Here is a 15,979-nt window from a genome sequence, read left to right on the forward strand (position 1 = left end):
GCTGTGCAACTCCTATGCAGAAGTATCTTTCCACTTTTGTCCCGCTCCCCCAAAGATGTGTTAGGGTCCTCGAAAACCAGAAGTAGCACCTCATGTGCTGATTTTAATCAGGGCAAGCTCACTTGGGGTCCATAAGTGCTATGTAGAGCTAAATATGTTTTCCCCCAGGATATGTAGGAAAGGTGCTCCTACAAATGACTTGAGGGGCAGAGATTTGCAACTTGACACAAATCTTCCAGAAATTCCCCCAAAATAAGCTCCTCAGAGTTGTACTGAGGTTTGAACTGAGTTGTACTGAGGATTGGGGTGGGTTAGGGGATTTTAGAAAATGTTTTTATTGTAGAATTTTATTGTTTTAAACTGTTTTATTATATGCTGTACATCGCCCAGAGTGGCTGGGTGACCAGCCAGATGGGCGATTAATAAATTTAATAAAATAATAAAATAATAACCTTCCACCCCAGCTGCCAGTGCTAGAGTAAAGGCTGGAATAATGCCTGTACAGTTTCATATTTTTGTAGCTGTGCTTCGGTATCCAAAAATTTTCTGGAACAGCTTAAATCCCACAATCTCAGAATGCTCAGCTATTTAACTGTAAACATTAAATGTTAGCATTGGGCTTAGTATCTCAAGTCCTTACTGTGTGGACTCTTGATCAGGCTCTTAAATATAAACTGTAGGGTATACATGTTGTTGTTGTTCAGTCGTTCAGTCGTGTCCAACTCTTCGTGACCCCATGGACCATAGCATGCCAGGCCTTCCTGTCCTGCGCTCTCTCCCAGAGTGTGCTCAAGTTCATATTCGTTGCATCGGTGATGCTATCTAGCCATCTCATCCTCTGCCGTCCCCTTCTCCTTTTGCCTTCAATCTTTCCCAGCATCAGGGTCTTTTCCAGGGAGTTTTCTCTTCGCATTAGGTGGCCAAAATATTTGAGCTTCAGCTTCAGTATCTGTCCTTCCAATGAGCAGTCAGGGTTGATTTCCTTTAGGATGGACTGATTTGACCTCCTTGCAGTCCAGGGGACTCGTAAGAGTCTTCTCCAGCACCACAGTTCGAAGGCATCAATTCTTCGGCACTCAGCCTTCCTTATAGTCCAGCTCTCACAGCCATACGTTGCTACTGGGAAAACCATAGCTTTGATTAGACGGACCTTTGTCGGCAAGGTGATGTCTCTGCTTCTTACTATGCTGTCTAGGTTTGCCATAGTTTTCCTCCCAAGGAGCAAGCGTCTTTTAATTTCATGGCTACAGTCACCGTCTGCCGTGATCTTGGAGCCCAAGAAAATAAAATCTGTCACTGCTTCCATTTCTTCCCCTTCTATATGCCAGGAAGTGATGGGGCCAGATGCCATGATCTTAGTTTTTTTAATGTTGAGTTTCAAACCAGCTTTTGCACTCTCCACTTTCACCCTCAACAAGAGGCTCTTTAGATCCTCTTCACTTTCTGCCATTAGGGTGGTATCGTCTGCGTATCTGAGGTTGTTGATAATTCTCCCGGCAATCTTAATTCTGACCTGTGATTCATCCAACCCGGCGTTTCTCATGATGTATTCTGCATATCAATTAAATAAGCAGGGCGACAATATACAGCCTTGTCGTACTCCTTTCCCAGTTTTGAACCAATCGGTTGTTCCATGTCTGGTTCTTACTGTTGCTTCTTGACCCTCATACAGGTTTCTCAGAAGACAGGTAAGGTGGTCTGGTACTCCCATCTCTTTAAGAATTTGCCACAGTTTGTTGTGATCTACACAATCAAAGGCTTTAGGGTAGTCAATGAAGCAGAAATAGACGTTTTTCTGGAATTCTCTTGCTTTCTCCATGATCCAGCAAATGTTGGAGATTTGATCTCTAGTTCCTCTGCCTCTTCAGAACCCAGCTTGTAGTTCTGGTAGTTCTTGGTTCACATACCGCTGAAGCCTAGCTTGTATGATTTTGAGCATAACCTTGCTGGCATGTGAAATGAGCGCAATTGTACGGTAGTTTGAACACTCTTTGGCATTGCCCTTCTTTGGAATTGGAATGTAAACTGACCTTTTCCATTCTTGTGGCCACTGTTGAGTGTTCCAAATTTGTTGGCATATTGAGTGCAGCACTTTAACAGCATCATCTTTTAGGATCTTAAATAGCTCAGCTGGAATACTGTCATCTCCGCTAGCTTTGTTGTTAATAATGCTTCCTAAGGCCCACTTGACTTCACTGTCTAGGATGTCCGGCTCAAGTTCAGTGACCACACTATCATGGCTATCAGAGACATTCAGATCTTTCCTGTATAGTTCTTCTGTGTATTCTTTCCACCTCTTCTTAATCTCATCTGCTGCTGTTAGGTCCCTGCCTTCTTTGTCCTTTATCATGCCCGTCTTTGCACAAAACATTCCCTTGAGATCTCCGGTTTTCTTGAAGAGATCTCTAGTCTTTCCCATTCTATTGTTTTCTTCGATTTCTTTGCATTGTTCATTTAAGAAGGCCTTCTTGTCTCTCCTTGCTATTCTCTGGAAATCTGCATTCAGTTGGGTATATCTTCCCCTTTCTTCCTTGCTTTTTGCTTCCCTTCTTTCTTCAGCTACTTGTAAAGCCTCATCACACAGCCACTTGGCTTTCTTGCATTTCTTTTTCTTTGGGATGGATTGAGTTGCTGCCTCCTGAACAATGTTACGGACCTCTGTCCATAGTTCCTCAGGCACTCTGTCTATCAGATCTAATCCCTTAAATCTATTCCTCACCTCCACTGTATATTCATAAGGGATTTAGGTCATACCTGAATGGTTTAGTGGTTTTCCCTACGTTCTTCAATTTAAGTCGGAATTTTGCAAGAAGCTCATAATCTGAGTTACAGTCAGCTCCAGGTCTTGTTTTGACTGACTATATAGAGCTTCTCCATCTTTGGCTGCAAAGTACATAATCAATGTGATTTTGATATTGACCATCTAGTGATGTCCATGTGTAGAGTCGCCTCTTGTGCTGTTGGAAAAGAGTGTTTTTGCTATGATCAGAGTGTTCTCTTGGCAAAACTCTATTAGCCTTTGTCCTGCTTCATTTTGTACACCAAGGCCATGCTTGCCTGTTATCTCCTACTTTAGCATTCCAATCCCCTATGATGAAGAGGACATCTTTTTTTGGTGTTAGTTCTAGAAGGTGTTGTAGGTCTTCATAGAACCGATCAACCTCAGCTTCTTCGGCCTCAGTGGCTGCGGCATAGACTTGAATTACTGTGATGCTGAATGGTTTGCCTTGGATTCGTACTGAGATCATTCTATCATTTTTGAGATTGTACCCCAGGACTGCTTTTCCCACCCTTTTGTTGACTATGAGTGCTACTCCATTTCTTCTAAGGGATTCTTGCCCACAGTAGTAGATATAATGGTCACCTGAATTAAAATTGCCCATGCCTGTCCATTTTAGTTCACTGATTCCCAAGATGTCGATGTTCAATCCTGCCATCTCATGTTTGACCACCTCCAGCTTACCTTGATTCATTGATCTGACATTCCAGGTTCCTAAACAATATTGTTCTTTACAGCATCGGATTTTCTTTTCACCACCAGACACATCCACGGCTGAGTGTCCTTTCGGCTTTGGCCTAGTCGCTTCACTCTTTCTGGCGCTACTTGGAAATACCCTCTGCTCTTCCCCAGTAGTATATTGGACACCTTCCGACCTGAGGGTCTCATCTTCCGGCGTCATCTCTTTTAGCCTTGTGATACATTCCGTGGAGTTTTCTTGGCAAGAATACTGGAGTGGGTTGCCATTTCCTTCTCCAGTGGACCACATTTTGTCAGAACTCTCCACCATGACCTGTCTGTCTTGGGTGGCCAAGCTTGCATGGCATAGCTTATAGCTTCACTGAGTTACGCAAGCCCCTTTGCCACAACAAGGCAGTGATCCATGAAGGGGAGGCTGTACGTACTGAATGAGATATTGAGGCAATGCTTGGTGCAAAGATTTCAAACTATACCCCACAATATTTGACAGGATGCTCTCCAGTCCAAGTTCCAGTCAAGAAAGAGAATAAATATATTTTGTATCTGCACTCCTACAATGACTTACACTTACTATAATGGAGGGATTTCTGCAACAATAAGAAATACTCTCAGAGGACACATTTGCAAGATCCTTTAGTCAGGCCTCAAGCTAATCAAGGACTTACATATTGAGGTGGATCAGCTCTGTAGCAGCCACAAGAACCATTACTGTACCCATATTAAACAGAAAAAAATTCTGCATTTTAAAGCACTTTAATTATCACTGGGGAATCTGCAGTGATCCTCAAACCAAGAGCTCTGCATACTGGAGTTGTTTCAATGGAAGTCCATTGTAAAGGAGGCAAAAATATAGTCACAGCTTTCTCACTTTTAAAATATGCATTGGCGACTGATTGCATTGGGCAAGGCAGCTAACAGTGAGAAGAGCCAAGGGGTCAGTGTAGGCAGAGCCAACTAAGGGCGCAATCCTATGCATGTTTAGACAGGAAAAAGGCCTACAACTCCCCCAGCCAGCCATGGGAGTTGTAGACCTTTTTCCTGTCTAAACATGCACAGGATTGTGCCCTAAACCTAGTTTTCTCCAATCTTCTTCCCTTACAAATACTCTAAGGACATATAAACAATGCATTACAATTACATAGGATCTTACTGAACTGAAGAATAGTGGTCCAGAAGGGTCGGATTCTGTCAGTTCTGTGCTGAGAGAAAAAGTATGTGGCCTCCATCACCCCTCACAGCCATCCCAGTCCTCCAGTCAGCTGTTCAGTTTGCCCATGATTAAAAATGGAGGGGGGAGGCTCAAGGAGAACCCATTTCACACAAAGGCAGACTGAGGTAAAGAAGCAAGTCACTTCACAGAGATTAGGATTGTCTGGTACAAACTCACATTTGTCTTGCACAGGAAAGGTAAAATGAGGTTTGGGAGTATCTGACCCATACAAGAACAACATAAAAACAGTCCTTCAAACCTACATCAGCAACCTATTGCATATAAAGGGCAAACTCAGGCATGCAAGGCAACCTTAAGATCAGGAATTCAAAGCAGATTTTGGTGGGTAGGTGGGTGGGGGTCTGACCCATACAACAACACAAAAACATTCCTTAGATACTACTTTTGTTTGCTCCACAGCAAACAAATCCACTCTACGGGAAGGGCACTCTGAGTCAATTAACTTCAAGATCCTGAGTGCAAAATGAGGGGAAGGAGGGAAGAGATCCACACAGCAACACAAAAACACAAATGCACTCCATTGAACCCACATTTGTCTGCACTGGCACACATTGCATAGAAAATTACAGGAAGAATTGGAAAAAACATGCTTTCAACACATACTGTCTTCCTTTCTTCTTCCCTCCTTCCTCTACTTCTCAATAAAGTAAAGATCAGAGACAGAGACTTGGTGACCACCACACTGCTCACTCATCAGATTTACTCTCCCAGATTTTGGCCTCAAGTAGAGAAGTGAGAGAACGAGATGTGGGCATCATCCATAGAGGCCTTGTTGTTGTTCAGTCGTTCAGTCGTGTCCGACTCTTCGTGACCCCATGGACCATAGCACGCCAGGCCTTCCTGTCCTGCGCTCTCTCCTGGAGTGTGCTCAAGTCCATATTCATTGCATCAGTGATGCTACCATAGAGGCCTATTCACCATTAAATGCTGGGTCCTCCTGATTGGCTTGGTGGAATGAGCACCTCCAGATATGGCACTCAGGCAGAGCCCTCCCTGAATGCCAGCTGCTGAGAAGGTGGAGGAGAGAAGCAAGTTTGTGCAGTGTGTCTCTGGCAACAAGGAAGGATTGAGTATGCACACATGACAGATAAATCTGGTCGTGCACAAAGTAGTGCGGACTCCAAGTTGAGAACGCTAGAGCTAGAAGAGGACTATTTCCAGTAAGGCAGCATGCAAGTATAGAGTCGGTGGTAGCAGTGGTGGTGGTGGGTCAGTCAGTGAGTGCGATGGGATGGGATCTGCCTGGTCTGAGGGGTAACCAGCAGATACAGGGAGCTGTACCCCACCTATCCAAATTGATACCCTACCTCTGAAAATATGATAACTGATAATAGTGACCAAAGATAAACTTCCATACAGAAATGAGAGGTTAAAATTTGGGATGTACTGAGCATTCAAGGAGGGGTGCTTGCATAGATGAGCAGCCCTCCTCAAATGCTTGCAAGCTTTATCAGAGCAAGCACAGTTCTTTTCATAGCTACTGCCACCTCCCCCTTTCCCTGCTTCAAGCCGGAGAAGCTTACAATGGTATCAGCAGGCACTCCAGACCCCAGCAGAGTGCATTTTCCTGCTAGGGACTGGAGCTGGGACTACAAATCCCAGAACCCCTTGCAGGAAACTGACACTGCATAGACTGAGCACGTATAGATACCCCCAAAATCATTCTTTTGACTGCACAACACATAGGACATGCAGGAAAGGAAAGACAGGCAACCCCAAAGATCACTGTGAAGAAATGCTATGTATGTAAATATTTAATGATGTTTTGTAAATACTCTGTGTGGCCCCTGAGAGACTACAATACAACCGTATAGGCCTGAGGCCTAGCTTTGTTACTTTCAAAGGTCTATGTAGGAGTACTGCTTGGTGTTGTTGTTGTTGTTGTTGTTGTTCAGTCGTTCAGTCGTGTCCGACTCTTCGTGACCCCATGGACCATAGCACGCCAGGCCTTCCTGTCCTGCGCTCTCTCCCGGAGCGTGCTCAAGTTCATATTCATTGCATCCGTGATGCTATCTAGCCATCTCATCCTCTGCCGTCCCCTTCTCCTTTGGCCTTCTTTTGCTTGGTGACATATGCTGAAAGCCGGAGACAGAGATGATTGCTTTTAATATTTATAGATGAGGCCTGGATCAGGTAAATTCAATTTTGATTGGTCTAGGAAACATCAGATTCTGATTGGCCAGCGGTTCTACCTAGGTGGAAAAGAGCAGTTGACAATTAGGGATTCAGTTAGATGGTTGGTGGTCAGTCAGGAGGGAAAAGTTCTGGTAGTTGGTGTAGGCTGTGTGATAGAAGGGCTAGGAGAAGCTGAAAAGAAAGTGAATAGCTAAGGCCTGGATATTAAGCTATTCCTTCAATAACCATATGGGGCTGGCGAAAATCAGGACTAGGGAGCAGGTAGCTGTGTTATGCCAGGAGGCTGCCCCAAGATCTTAATAGAAGGTTATATAAGCAGGCATTAAAAACCAGATAAATTATCCAAGCAGCCAGCAGTACAACAGAAGGAGCTCTGATGCCAGAGGAAGACTGGATCCAAGAAATGGACCTGGTTGTGAGTATATTTGTCTGGGGTGGAGGTTTAGGGAATTTGGCCTGAAGAGGGGCATTGTTAGGTTCTTAAAAGATCCAGGGCACAGGCCCATAACACAAATCTATCTGTCTATCTATCTATCTATCTATATAATATATCTAAGTCGAAATGCACCTCTAATATATGTGTGTGTGGTGTGTGCATGTGGTGTGCTTGCGTGTGTGTATTACATACATAAGAAGTGTGCACTGACCCCTGGCAAAGCATCTCGAGGGAGGGAAGTCAGCATTTGGTCATGTCCATGGGTTCCAGACTTCAGGCAGTCATTGACTGCAAAGGATTTTCATCCAGGTATTAAAGGCGATCCTTACGTTTGAAAGGATGTTGGTTTGTTCCATTACTTATGAGCCACCAACGATGGGTGTGTGTGTATGCCACTGGCTGTACTTCCTGAATGGTTAGTGCCCCACTTTTGTCCAACCCCTTGAATTACAGCTGAAAGTCCTGACTTCGCTCCCATCTGGGTGTGTTTCCTTTCAACTTCAATGTGGTGGTGTGCAGAGGCCCACTGCCAAAACAGTTATCCTTGTTCCAATATTTCTGGCCCTGACTGTATTTACATTTCACCAATATTAGCAGCAGGGGAACATGGGTGGGAAGGAGCTATTGTACTCGTGTTCTGCTTGTGGGTTTCCCATGGGCATCTGATTGGCCACTGTGTGAACAGAATGCTGGACTAGATGGACCTTGGTCTGATACAGCATGGCTCTTATGTTCTTAAATGGATAGTGCCTCTGAGCATATGCAGAATGCTTTTCTTTCACCACTAAGCACTTTATCCCCCAACCCATTCTATTCCCCTCCATGCAACCATCCCCCCTCATCCTACCATCCTCCAGCAACTCTTCATAAAAACAGATGCCTTGTTTGTGCAACTCCTCTCTACCTCCTCCTTGTTATGCACAAGCTCTTGTTGTATCTTCCTCCCCATAACTTCATTTGTGCCAAGACTTCACCAGGATTCAGCCAATGAGTCTGTTTTATTATTTATTTATTTATTTCATTTCATTTCTATACCGCCCAATAGCCGAAGCTCTCTGGGCGGTTCACAAAAACTAAAACCAAACAACACACAATAAAACAATTTAAAATATATAGAACATTAAAACCACAATATAACAATACAACCACAATAAAACCTAGCAGCAGTACAGGAGTTTAAAATACAGATTTAAAACAGCAAAGATAAAAATTTAGAAAGCTAAATTTCAAAATTAGGGCTAAGTTATGGAGAAACTCTGAGCGTGTACTAAGTGCCTTGCCCTCACAACTGAAACTAGAGTTCATGCAAAAAACAACAACACCAAACCCACAAATGACAAAATATGCATGGGACTGAACTGAAAAGATAATCAGTTCATTAGGTGGAATTGGGTAGGCACTGTATTAAGTCTGCGATACCATGCTCACAACTCAGGACTTATTTCTGAGTAAACATCCAGAACATCAAAATGCAAACGTCCCTTCAAAAGTAACTTGTGCTGGAATACTATGCACACTTTCCTGAAGGTAAGCCTCATTAAACATAATGGGGCTTCTGAGTAGGCATACATAGGATTGTATAAATGAGCAGTATTTATCTCCCCTCCACTTAAAAACAAACCAAAAACTCCTATTTTTATTAAAGCTTTCTATTCAGAGGAAGCTGCCTTGTACTGAGTCAGACCCTGGGTCCATCTAGCGCAGTATTGTCGACACTGACTGGCAGCAGCGGCTCTCCAGGGTTTCAGGCAGGATTCTTTCCTGGCCCTACCTGGAGATGCTGGGGGTTGAACCTGGGACCTTCTGCATGCCAAGCACTTGCTCTACCACTGAGCTACAGCCCTTCCTGTTGCTGGATAAGGGCAAGTGACAAACAAAACAGCCCCAAATTTGTTTCTCTGCAACCATGTGAACCCACTCTTCTCAAAGACTTGAGGGAGGAGAAGGAGAAAAACCAACCCTCTTGCCTGTTTGTATAAAGTCAAATACAGTTCAGAACTTCTCTTGCCCACTGAAGAGAATTCTGTTTAAGAATTCCCCAAGATATGCTCTGGATAGAATAAAGAAGAGAAAGAAAGAACAGGATAGGGGAGGGGAGGGAAGAAGAAAAGAAGAATGGTGATTGGAAATGTGTGTGGGGGTGGGGGGCAGAGAGAATTCCCTAAGCCAATTGGCTCCTTTCAGAGAGGTAGTACTTCAGAGGAATTTAGGAAGCTATGGAGGGTTTGAAAGGATTGCACATACTTAAATGAACTTTATGTGGTGAGGTGGCTGAGGGCTTTTTCTAGCTTTTTGTAAACTGTAGAACCTGTTTAAAAGCCTTAGCAGTTCCTCGATCATGCTGCCACATAGGACTAACCCTCCTTTTGAAATAATTTGAGTCCTACAGCTATTTAGGAGAAATTAAAGTGGAGGGGGAGAAAGAAGTTTGTGGAGGCTGATTGGATCCTTTGCTGTACTAAAGCTACTAAACTTCTGCAGAAACCATAGTTTCTACTTTGGGGCAGTAAAAACAGCTGCTGTGTGAAATACAAGTATTTCACATGAAGCTCTTTCTTCCCTTCCTTCTCCCTCTTCAAAATTTCATTGCAAGCAAGCTCTCAACAGTGGGCATGTAAGAACAGAAAAGTAGAGGGAGAGAGGTTTTTTGCACCTCAAAAAAACCTACACCAGAAATTAGGGATAGTGACCTTCTAATGGTCACCTTAAATGCCTTTTGATTGGGATTTTTAATCCCCTGTGTAGCTTGGCACTTCTTACTTTTTGTTTTAGTCTTTGAGAAAAGGAAACTTTACGCATGGCTAGCACAAAAGCCACTTGACCTAACTGTCTGAAAATTAGAGATTCTGTCAGCTCCAGAAGGGCTGCCAGGTCCCCAAATTCCATGCATGTATGTGGAAGCACAAAAAAAATATAGCTCTTCGCTTTCACAGATTTTCTAGAAAAAATCAAATTTTACCTGTGGCTAGAACAAAAGCCACTGGACCAAACTGCCTGAAATTTGGCAGGTTCAGTCAGTTCCATGGGGGCTGCCAGGTCCCCGAATTCCATGCACTTATGTGGAAGAACAAAAAAAAAATATAGCTCTTTGCTTTCACAGATTTTCTTGAGAATAGCAAAAGTTACCTATGACTAGCACAAAAACCACTGGACCTAACTGCCTGAAAATGGGCAGGTTCTATCAGCTCCATGGGGGCTACCAGGTCTCCAAATGTCATATATTTATCGTGTAAAAGAAAAAAGTTATGTCCATTTCTGTTTTCCAATGCAAGTCAATGGGAAAATGTAAAAACATGGCAATTAGGACAGCTCAAAAGATCGAGGGCCCTTGCCCAGGTGGGCCTGCTTTTAACGATGCCCCTGGGACTGAGGTTTAAAAGAAAAGCTACTTGAAGGCTTCTGAGATTCCTATGCCCTGCTAGACTGAATCCGGTAGGGTGGGAGGAGCGGCAGAGGCGATTTTTGCTTCCCCGACCTCCAATCTCCTATATTTTTGCTAGATGGGCTTTTCAGCCCATTCTGCAAGGTGCTTTGGATGGGGAGGAAAGGATGCTAGAGGCGTCTCAGGATAAATTGTATCCTGGCTCCTCCCAACCCTGCACACTAGAGCACCCCCTTTTCCCCATCTCTGAGGTTGATTTTCTGACCTTAGAGAGGCAGCCAGCATGGTTTTCTCCATACCGGCTGTGAGGGGTGGGGGGGTCAGATCTCCAATTCCCCAATTAGCAAAAGTATGGGTCCACAAGGTGGAGGTTTCCATAGTTCTACTCGATGTGTTCTCCTGGCAGGGTTGTTTGCTGTGTATTGCTGCCTCTGTCAGACAAGACAACTGAGAGCCTGAGGTCATGACTGTGATTCTGAATAAGAACGTACTAGGGGAAAGGGGTTGTTTGCACTTCAAAGAAACCTACAGCAGAGATTAGGGATAGTGACTCCCTCCGCTTCAAAACCTAACTTCTCTGGTTATTATCCCTTCTGAGTTTGGTTTAAGTTTCTGAGAATAGCACATTTTACCTGTGCCTAGCACAAAAACTACTGGGCCAAACTGTCTGAAATTTGGCAGGTGGGATCCCCTTCATGGGGGCTGAATGTTCCCCAAATGTCACACACCTCTGTGCAACCACTGAAAAATTATAGCTCTTTGCTTTGAGAGTTTTTGTTGAAAAGATTAAATTTCACCTGCGCCTAGCACAAAAACTACTGGGCCAAATTGTCTGAAATTTGGCAGGTGGACAGCCCTCCATGAAGGCTGAGAGATCCCCATGTATGTATCATGAAAACTGAAAAGGTTATGGCCATTTGTATTTTCCCATGCAAGTCAATGGGAACACATGAAAACAAGCGTTTCGGCTGACCAAATCTCACTTCAGATTTGGATCCGAGTCGAAGCAAATGGGGTCCGAAGTGAAGTGGGGCCACTTTGGAAGGCCCAAATCAGCATCTGAAGCAAAGTGGGGGGTCCGTGCACAGCCCTACTTTTCATTTAATAATTACATTATATTTTCCCCAAAATTCATGTTTTTTTCCTCTGATTGCTTTCTCTGATTGCTTCATCTGATAAGCAATCCTCATTCCTCTGCTGTAATTTAAATTATGTAAGCAGGCTTCTTGGTGGTAGGGTAGATCCTGCACTCTGCCTGATATTTGCAACTATGGTTATGGTGCCTTTAAGAAACTTTGGCTGAAACCCTTACCATAGACAAAGGAGACTACTCAGCAACTTTAGGTCATGTACTTGTCAAATCAATTGAAGCTGCAAATATTTAAAATCCTCAAGGTGGGCAAAAAGTTTCAGTCAGGAACTGTCATTCTCCCTACTTGAGGATCTTCCTGCGACTTTTATGCTTGTTGTTGATTGACATGATGTGAAAGTTTTGCTTTAAAATGTATAAAACACTCGAGTTGTGTGCACTTAGCGTGCTGGCTTGTTATCAGTTCCAACCATAGTTGACAGACCTATAACATCTGGGTCTTCACTACTGGACACTTTGGACTTTTGGCCAACCCAACTTGGCAGGAGCTACCACCAATCTCTTTCTGGAGAAAGGCAAACCATGAGTCCTGGTACCCTTGGCAAAGCCCAGAGAAAAGGTCCTAAAGGGTACTGGGCATGGCAGTTATATCACTCATCCACTGCTTACTTTTCTCAGACTATGCCTAGTCTAGCCACTTAGGTCCTCACCCCACCACAGTTGAAGGTCTGTAAAACCCCTTTTAAAAATGGACACATCTTTTATTTGCCACAGAATTTTGAATGCACCCCAATCTTCAGCTTTAGGAATGGGTCCAGGCAACCCAGGGAAAGGTACCTTTGAATCCCTGTCCCATCTTCAGAGGTCTTTCTGCAAAGGGTAGCCTCCACCCTCCACCCCATTTTCCATAATGTGTCTGTATGCTCTGATTTGGTCTAATTTTGAACAGTATTTGGTTGGAGCCCCAGCCACTTTGTGCAACCTTCCCTGGTTAAACTAGTGGAGAGGATTGTAGATAAGACTCCTGTTTGACTGCTACTGTTTCCTCTTGATCTTCATCGCATTTGCCAAGTCTTACAGAAGATTTGGCAAAGTTCAGATAGATATACTAACAGAACAATCCCATACAGGTCTACTCAGAAGTAAGTTCCATTGTTTTTAATGGAGCTTACCTCCAGGTAAGTGTGTACTGGAGTGCAGCCTAAGTGTCCTAGCGGAATGCAGTGGTAATTGCAGGTGCAAGCCTGTTTCCCCTCTTAGAGAGAAAACCAGACAAAACACTAGGAATTGGAATGAAGTTTGAACTTTAGATAACTGCCTATCCCCTCTTGTTATTGTGACCACACATCAAGATTAGCCTGACTGCACCATCTCGTGTTAGCAAAAATCTCTCTTGAACCCTCCTCCTTCTCCCCACTCTCTCACCCCAAACCTTTCTTTTCCACTCCCAAGATTGTTAAGGATTCCAATTAAACTCTTTTTGCTCTCACACCAACAAGCCCATCCTATGACAGTCTGAACTGTTAGCATATGTCCACAGCCTAGTTTAAGATCTAGAGTTAGACAATTAAGCTAATTTCCCAATAATCTTGCTCTTGACAGGCTCTGAAGGTTTTAATAGGTTGGTATGCTTGTATCTGAAGTACAATCACTCTACCAAGTTACTTTCCCCAAAGTAAAGAGTGTACATTTTAAATTCTTTCTTGGGTCTAATAAATCCCCCCATTGTTTGAAGTGTGTGTGTGTATTACTGGCTTCTGCCTTGCAAAATATGTACTATTGCCAAATAAAAAGAGCCTTTTAGAAATATGCATGTTACGAACATGCACAAGTTTGTACATGTATCTAGAGGAGCACATTCAGTAATGATTGACTGATTTACTACATTTAATCCATCCAATAACAAAAATTCTCTGGCCAGATTACATAAAGCTAAGGCAATAAAATGCAATATAAAAAACAACAAACAGCAATAAAACTTCAAATTTATTGGCCTATAAATAGCATCAAGTCATCTGTGATTATATCCTCTCACGCCCTGAGAGAAATAAAGAACTTTATTTTCACCATGCTGCATGCCCTGTCATCTGAGTTATGGGGGCCCTCATAGGGCTGTGAATGTGCTATGATTGGTTACAGTGTTAGTCAGAATCCCATGCTTCATTGAAGCACTGTGGGTGAAGCAGGGGTCGGTGATGGGCAGTGTGTTTTGGCTCTCCTCATTGAGATTAATAGTGTTTTGACACAATCACCTTTTTCTCCATGGTAATATTACACCAGCTAGGGGCTGGGAGTGGGTCCTCAGCAAGGGTGATCTGAAGCATGGAAAGGGTGAATGGAAAGGGGGCTGAGCCTGCTCCAACTGCTGCCCTTTAAGAAGGGCCATGAGGGTGATGTTACAAGCACCTGCCTTGTCTTACTAAGGGCACAGATGCCCTTCAAGTCTCTGAAAAACTATTATCTGTACTGAGGTCATGTTTCCATAGTGGCAAGGGGTAGTTCGATGGACACAGAGGCTGGGCTCCTTTCCCCATAGCCCAGGACAGCCCAGGTACTTTTAAGAAGGTGAGCAAGTGCTGAACACTTTGCATCTCCTCTTGTAGGAGCTACCACTACCACAAATGATTCTCTTAACTTAAGAACAGCCATGCTGAATCAGACCAAAGGCCTATTTCATCCAGTATTCTGTTCACTCAGTGGCTAACCAACTGCCTCTGGGAAACCCACAAGTAGGATATGAGTGCAATAGCACCCTCCCACTTTGCCCCTTCAGCAAAGGAGATCGTTACCTTGTCGTGGTGCTGGAGCTTGAGCACCTCAATGACGTCATGAGCTAAACCATGAAGGGACACCCAAGACGGGAAGGTCATGGCAGAGAGGTCAGACTAAATACGATCCCTGGGGAAGGAAACGGCAACCCACCCCAGTATTCTTGCCATGAAAACCAAATGGATCAATACAACCAGAGATATGTTGGTATACCATCGGAAGATGGGACTCTCAGGTCGGAAGATGGTCAAAATGCTACCGGGGAGGAACAGAGGATAAGTTCAACTAGCCCCAGATGTGATGACGCAGCTAGCTCAAAGCCGAAAGGACGGCTAGCAGCTGATGGTGCTGGTGGTGAACGACGAATCCGATGTTCTAAAGATCAACACACCATAGGAACCTGGAATGTAAGATCTATGAGCCAGGGCAAATTGGATGTGGTTATTGGGGAGATGTCAAGATTAAATATAGACATTTTGGGTGTTAGTGAACTGAAATGGACTGGAATGGGCCACTTCACATCAAATGACCACCAGATCTACTACTGTGGACAAGAGGACCACAGAAGAAATGGAGTAGCCTTCATAATTCATAATAAAGTGGCTAAAGCAGTGCTTGGATACAATCTAAAAAATGACAGAATGATCTCAATTCGAATTCAGGGTAAGCCATTTAACATCACAATGATCCAAATATACGCCCCAACCACAGATGCTGAAGAAGCAGAAGTAGATCAGTTCTATGAGGATTTACAGCACCTCCTGAATAGTACGCCAAAAAAAGATGTTATTTTCATTATAGGAGACTGGAATGCTAAGGTGGGTAGTCAAACGACACCTGGAATTACAGGCAAGCATGGTCTGGGAGAACAAAATGAAGCAGGACATAGGCTGATAGAATTTTGCCAAGACAACTCACTGTGCATAACAAACACTCTCTTCCAACAACCTAAGAGACGACTTTATACATGGACTTCACCAGACGGTCGACACTGAAATCAGATTGACTACATCCTTTGTAGCCAAAGGTGGCGGACATCTATGCAGTTGGTAAAAACAAGACCTGGAGCTGATTGTAGTTCAGATCATTTTTATTTTATTTTATTTTATTTATTAAATTTATTAATCGCCCATCTGACTGGTCACCCAGCCACTCTGGGCGATGTACAACCCACCATAAAACAATTTAAAACAATAAAATTTTACCATAATTTTTTTTTTTTTTAAATACCCTAACCCACCCCAAATGCCTGCCTGAACAACCACGTTTTTAATGCACGACGGAAGCTCATTAAAGAGGGGGCATGACGGAGTTCCCTAGGGAGGGAGTTCCACAGAGTGGGGGCCACCACAGAGAAGGCCCTCTCCCTCGTCCCCACCAGTCTAGCTGTCCTGGCTGATGGGACAGAGAGAAGGCCATCCGAGGCTGATCTTGTTAAGCGGCCTGTCTGGTGTTGC

The 15,979-nt window shown here is 43.8% G+C and overlaps 1 long non-coding RNA gene across 1 annotated transcript in view; it reads right to left on the reverse strand.

Moving 5' to 3' along the window:
- LOC146344342 (uncharacterized) overlaps nt 1–4,731 on the reverse strand; it is a 34,992-nt gene extending 30,261 nt beyond the window's left edge. The window contains exon 1 of the long non-coding RNA XR_014792610.1: nt 4,629–4,731. This is a non-coding gene — a long non-coding RNA (uncharacterized LOC146344342). The remainder of the gene's footprint in view (nt 1–4,628) is intronic.
- Between the last annotated feature and the right edge of the window lie 11,248 nt (nt 4,732–15,979).

The sequence above is a fragment of the Heloderma suspectum genome, chromosome 5 (genome assembly GCF_057233095.1).
Source record: "Heloderma suspectum isolate Gila_16-S chromosome 5, 16-S_ref, whole genome shotgun sequence".
NCBI lineage: Eukaryota > Metazoa > Chordata > Lepidosauria > Squamata > Helodermatidae > Heloderma > Heloderma suspectum.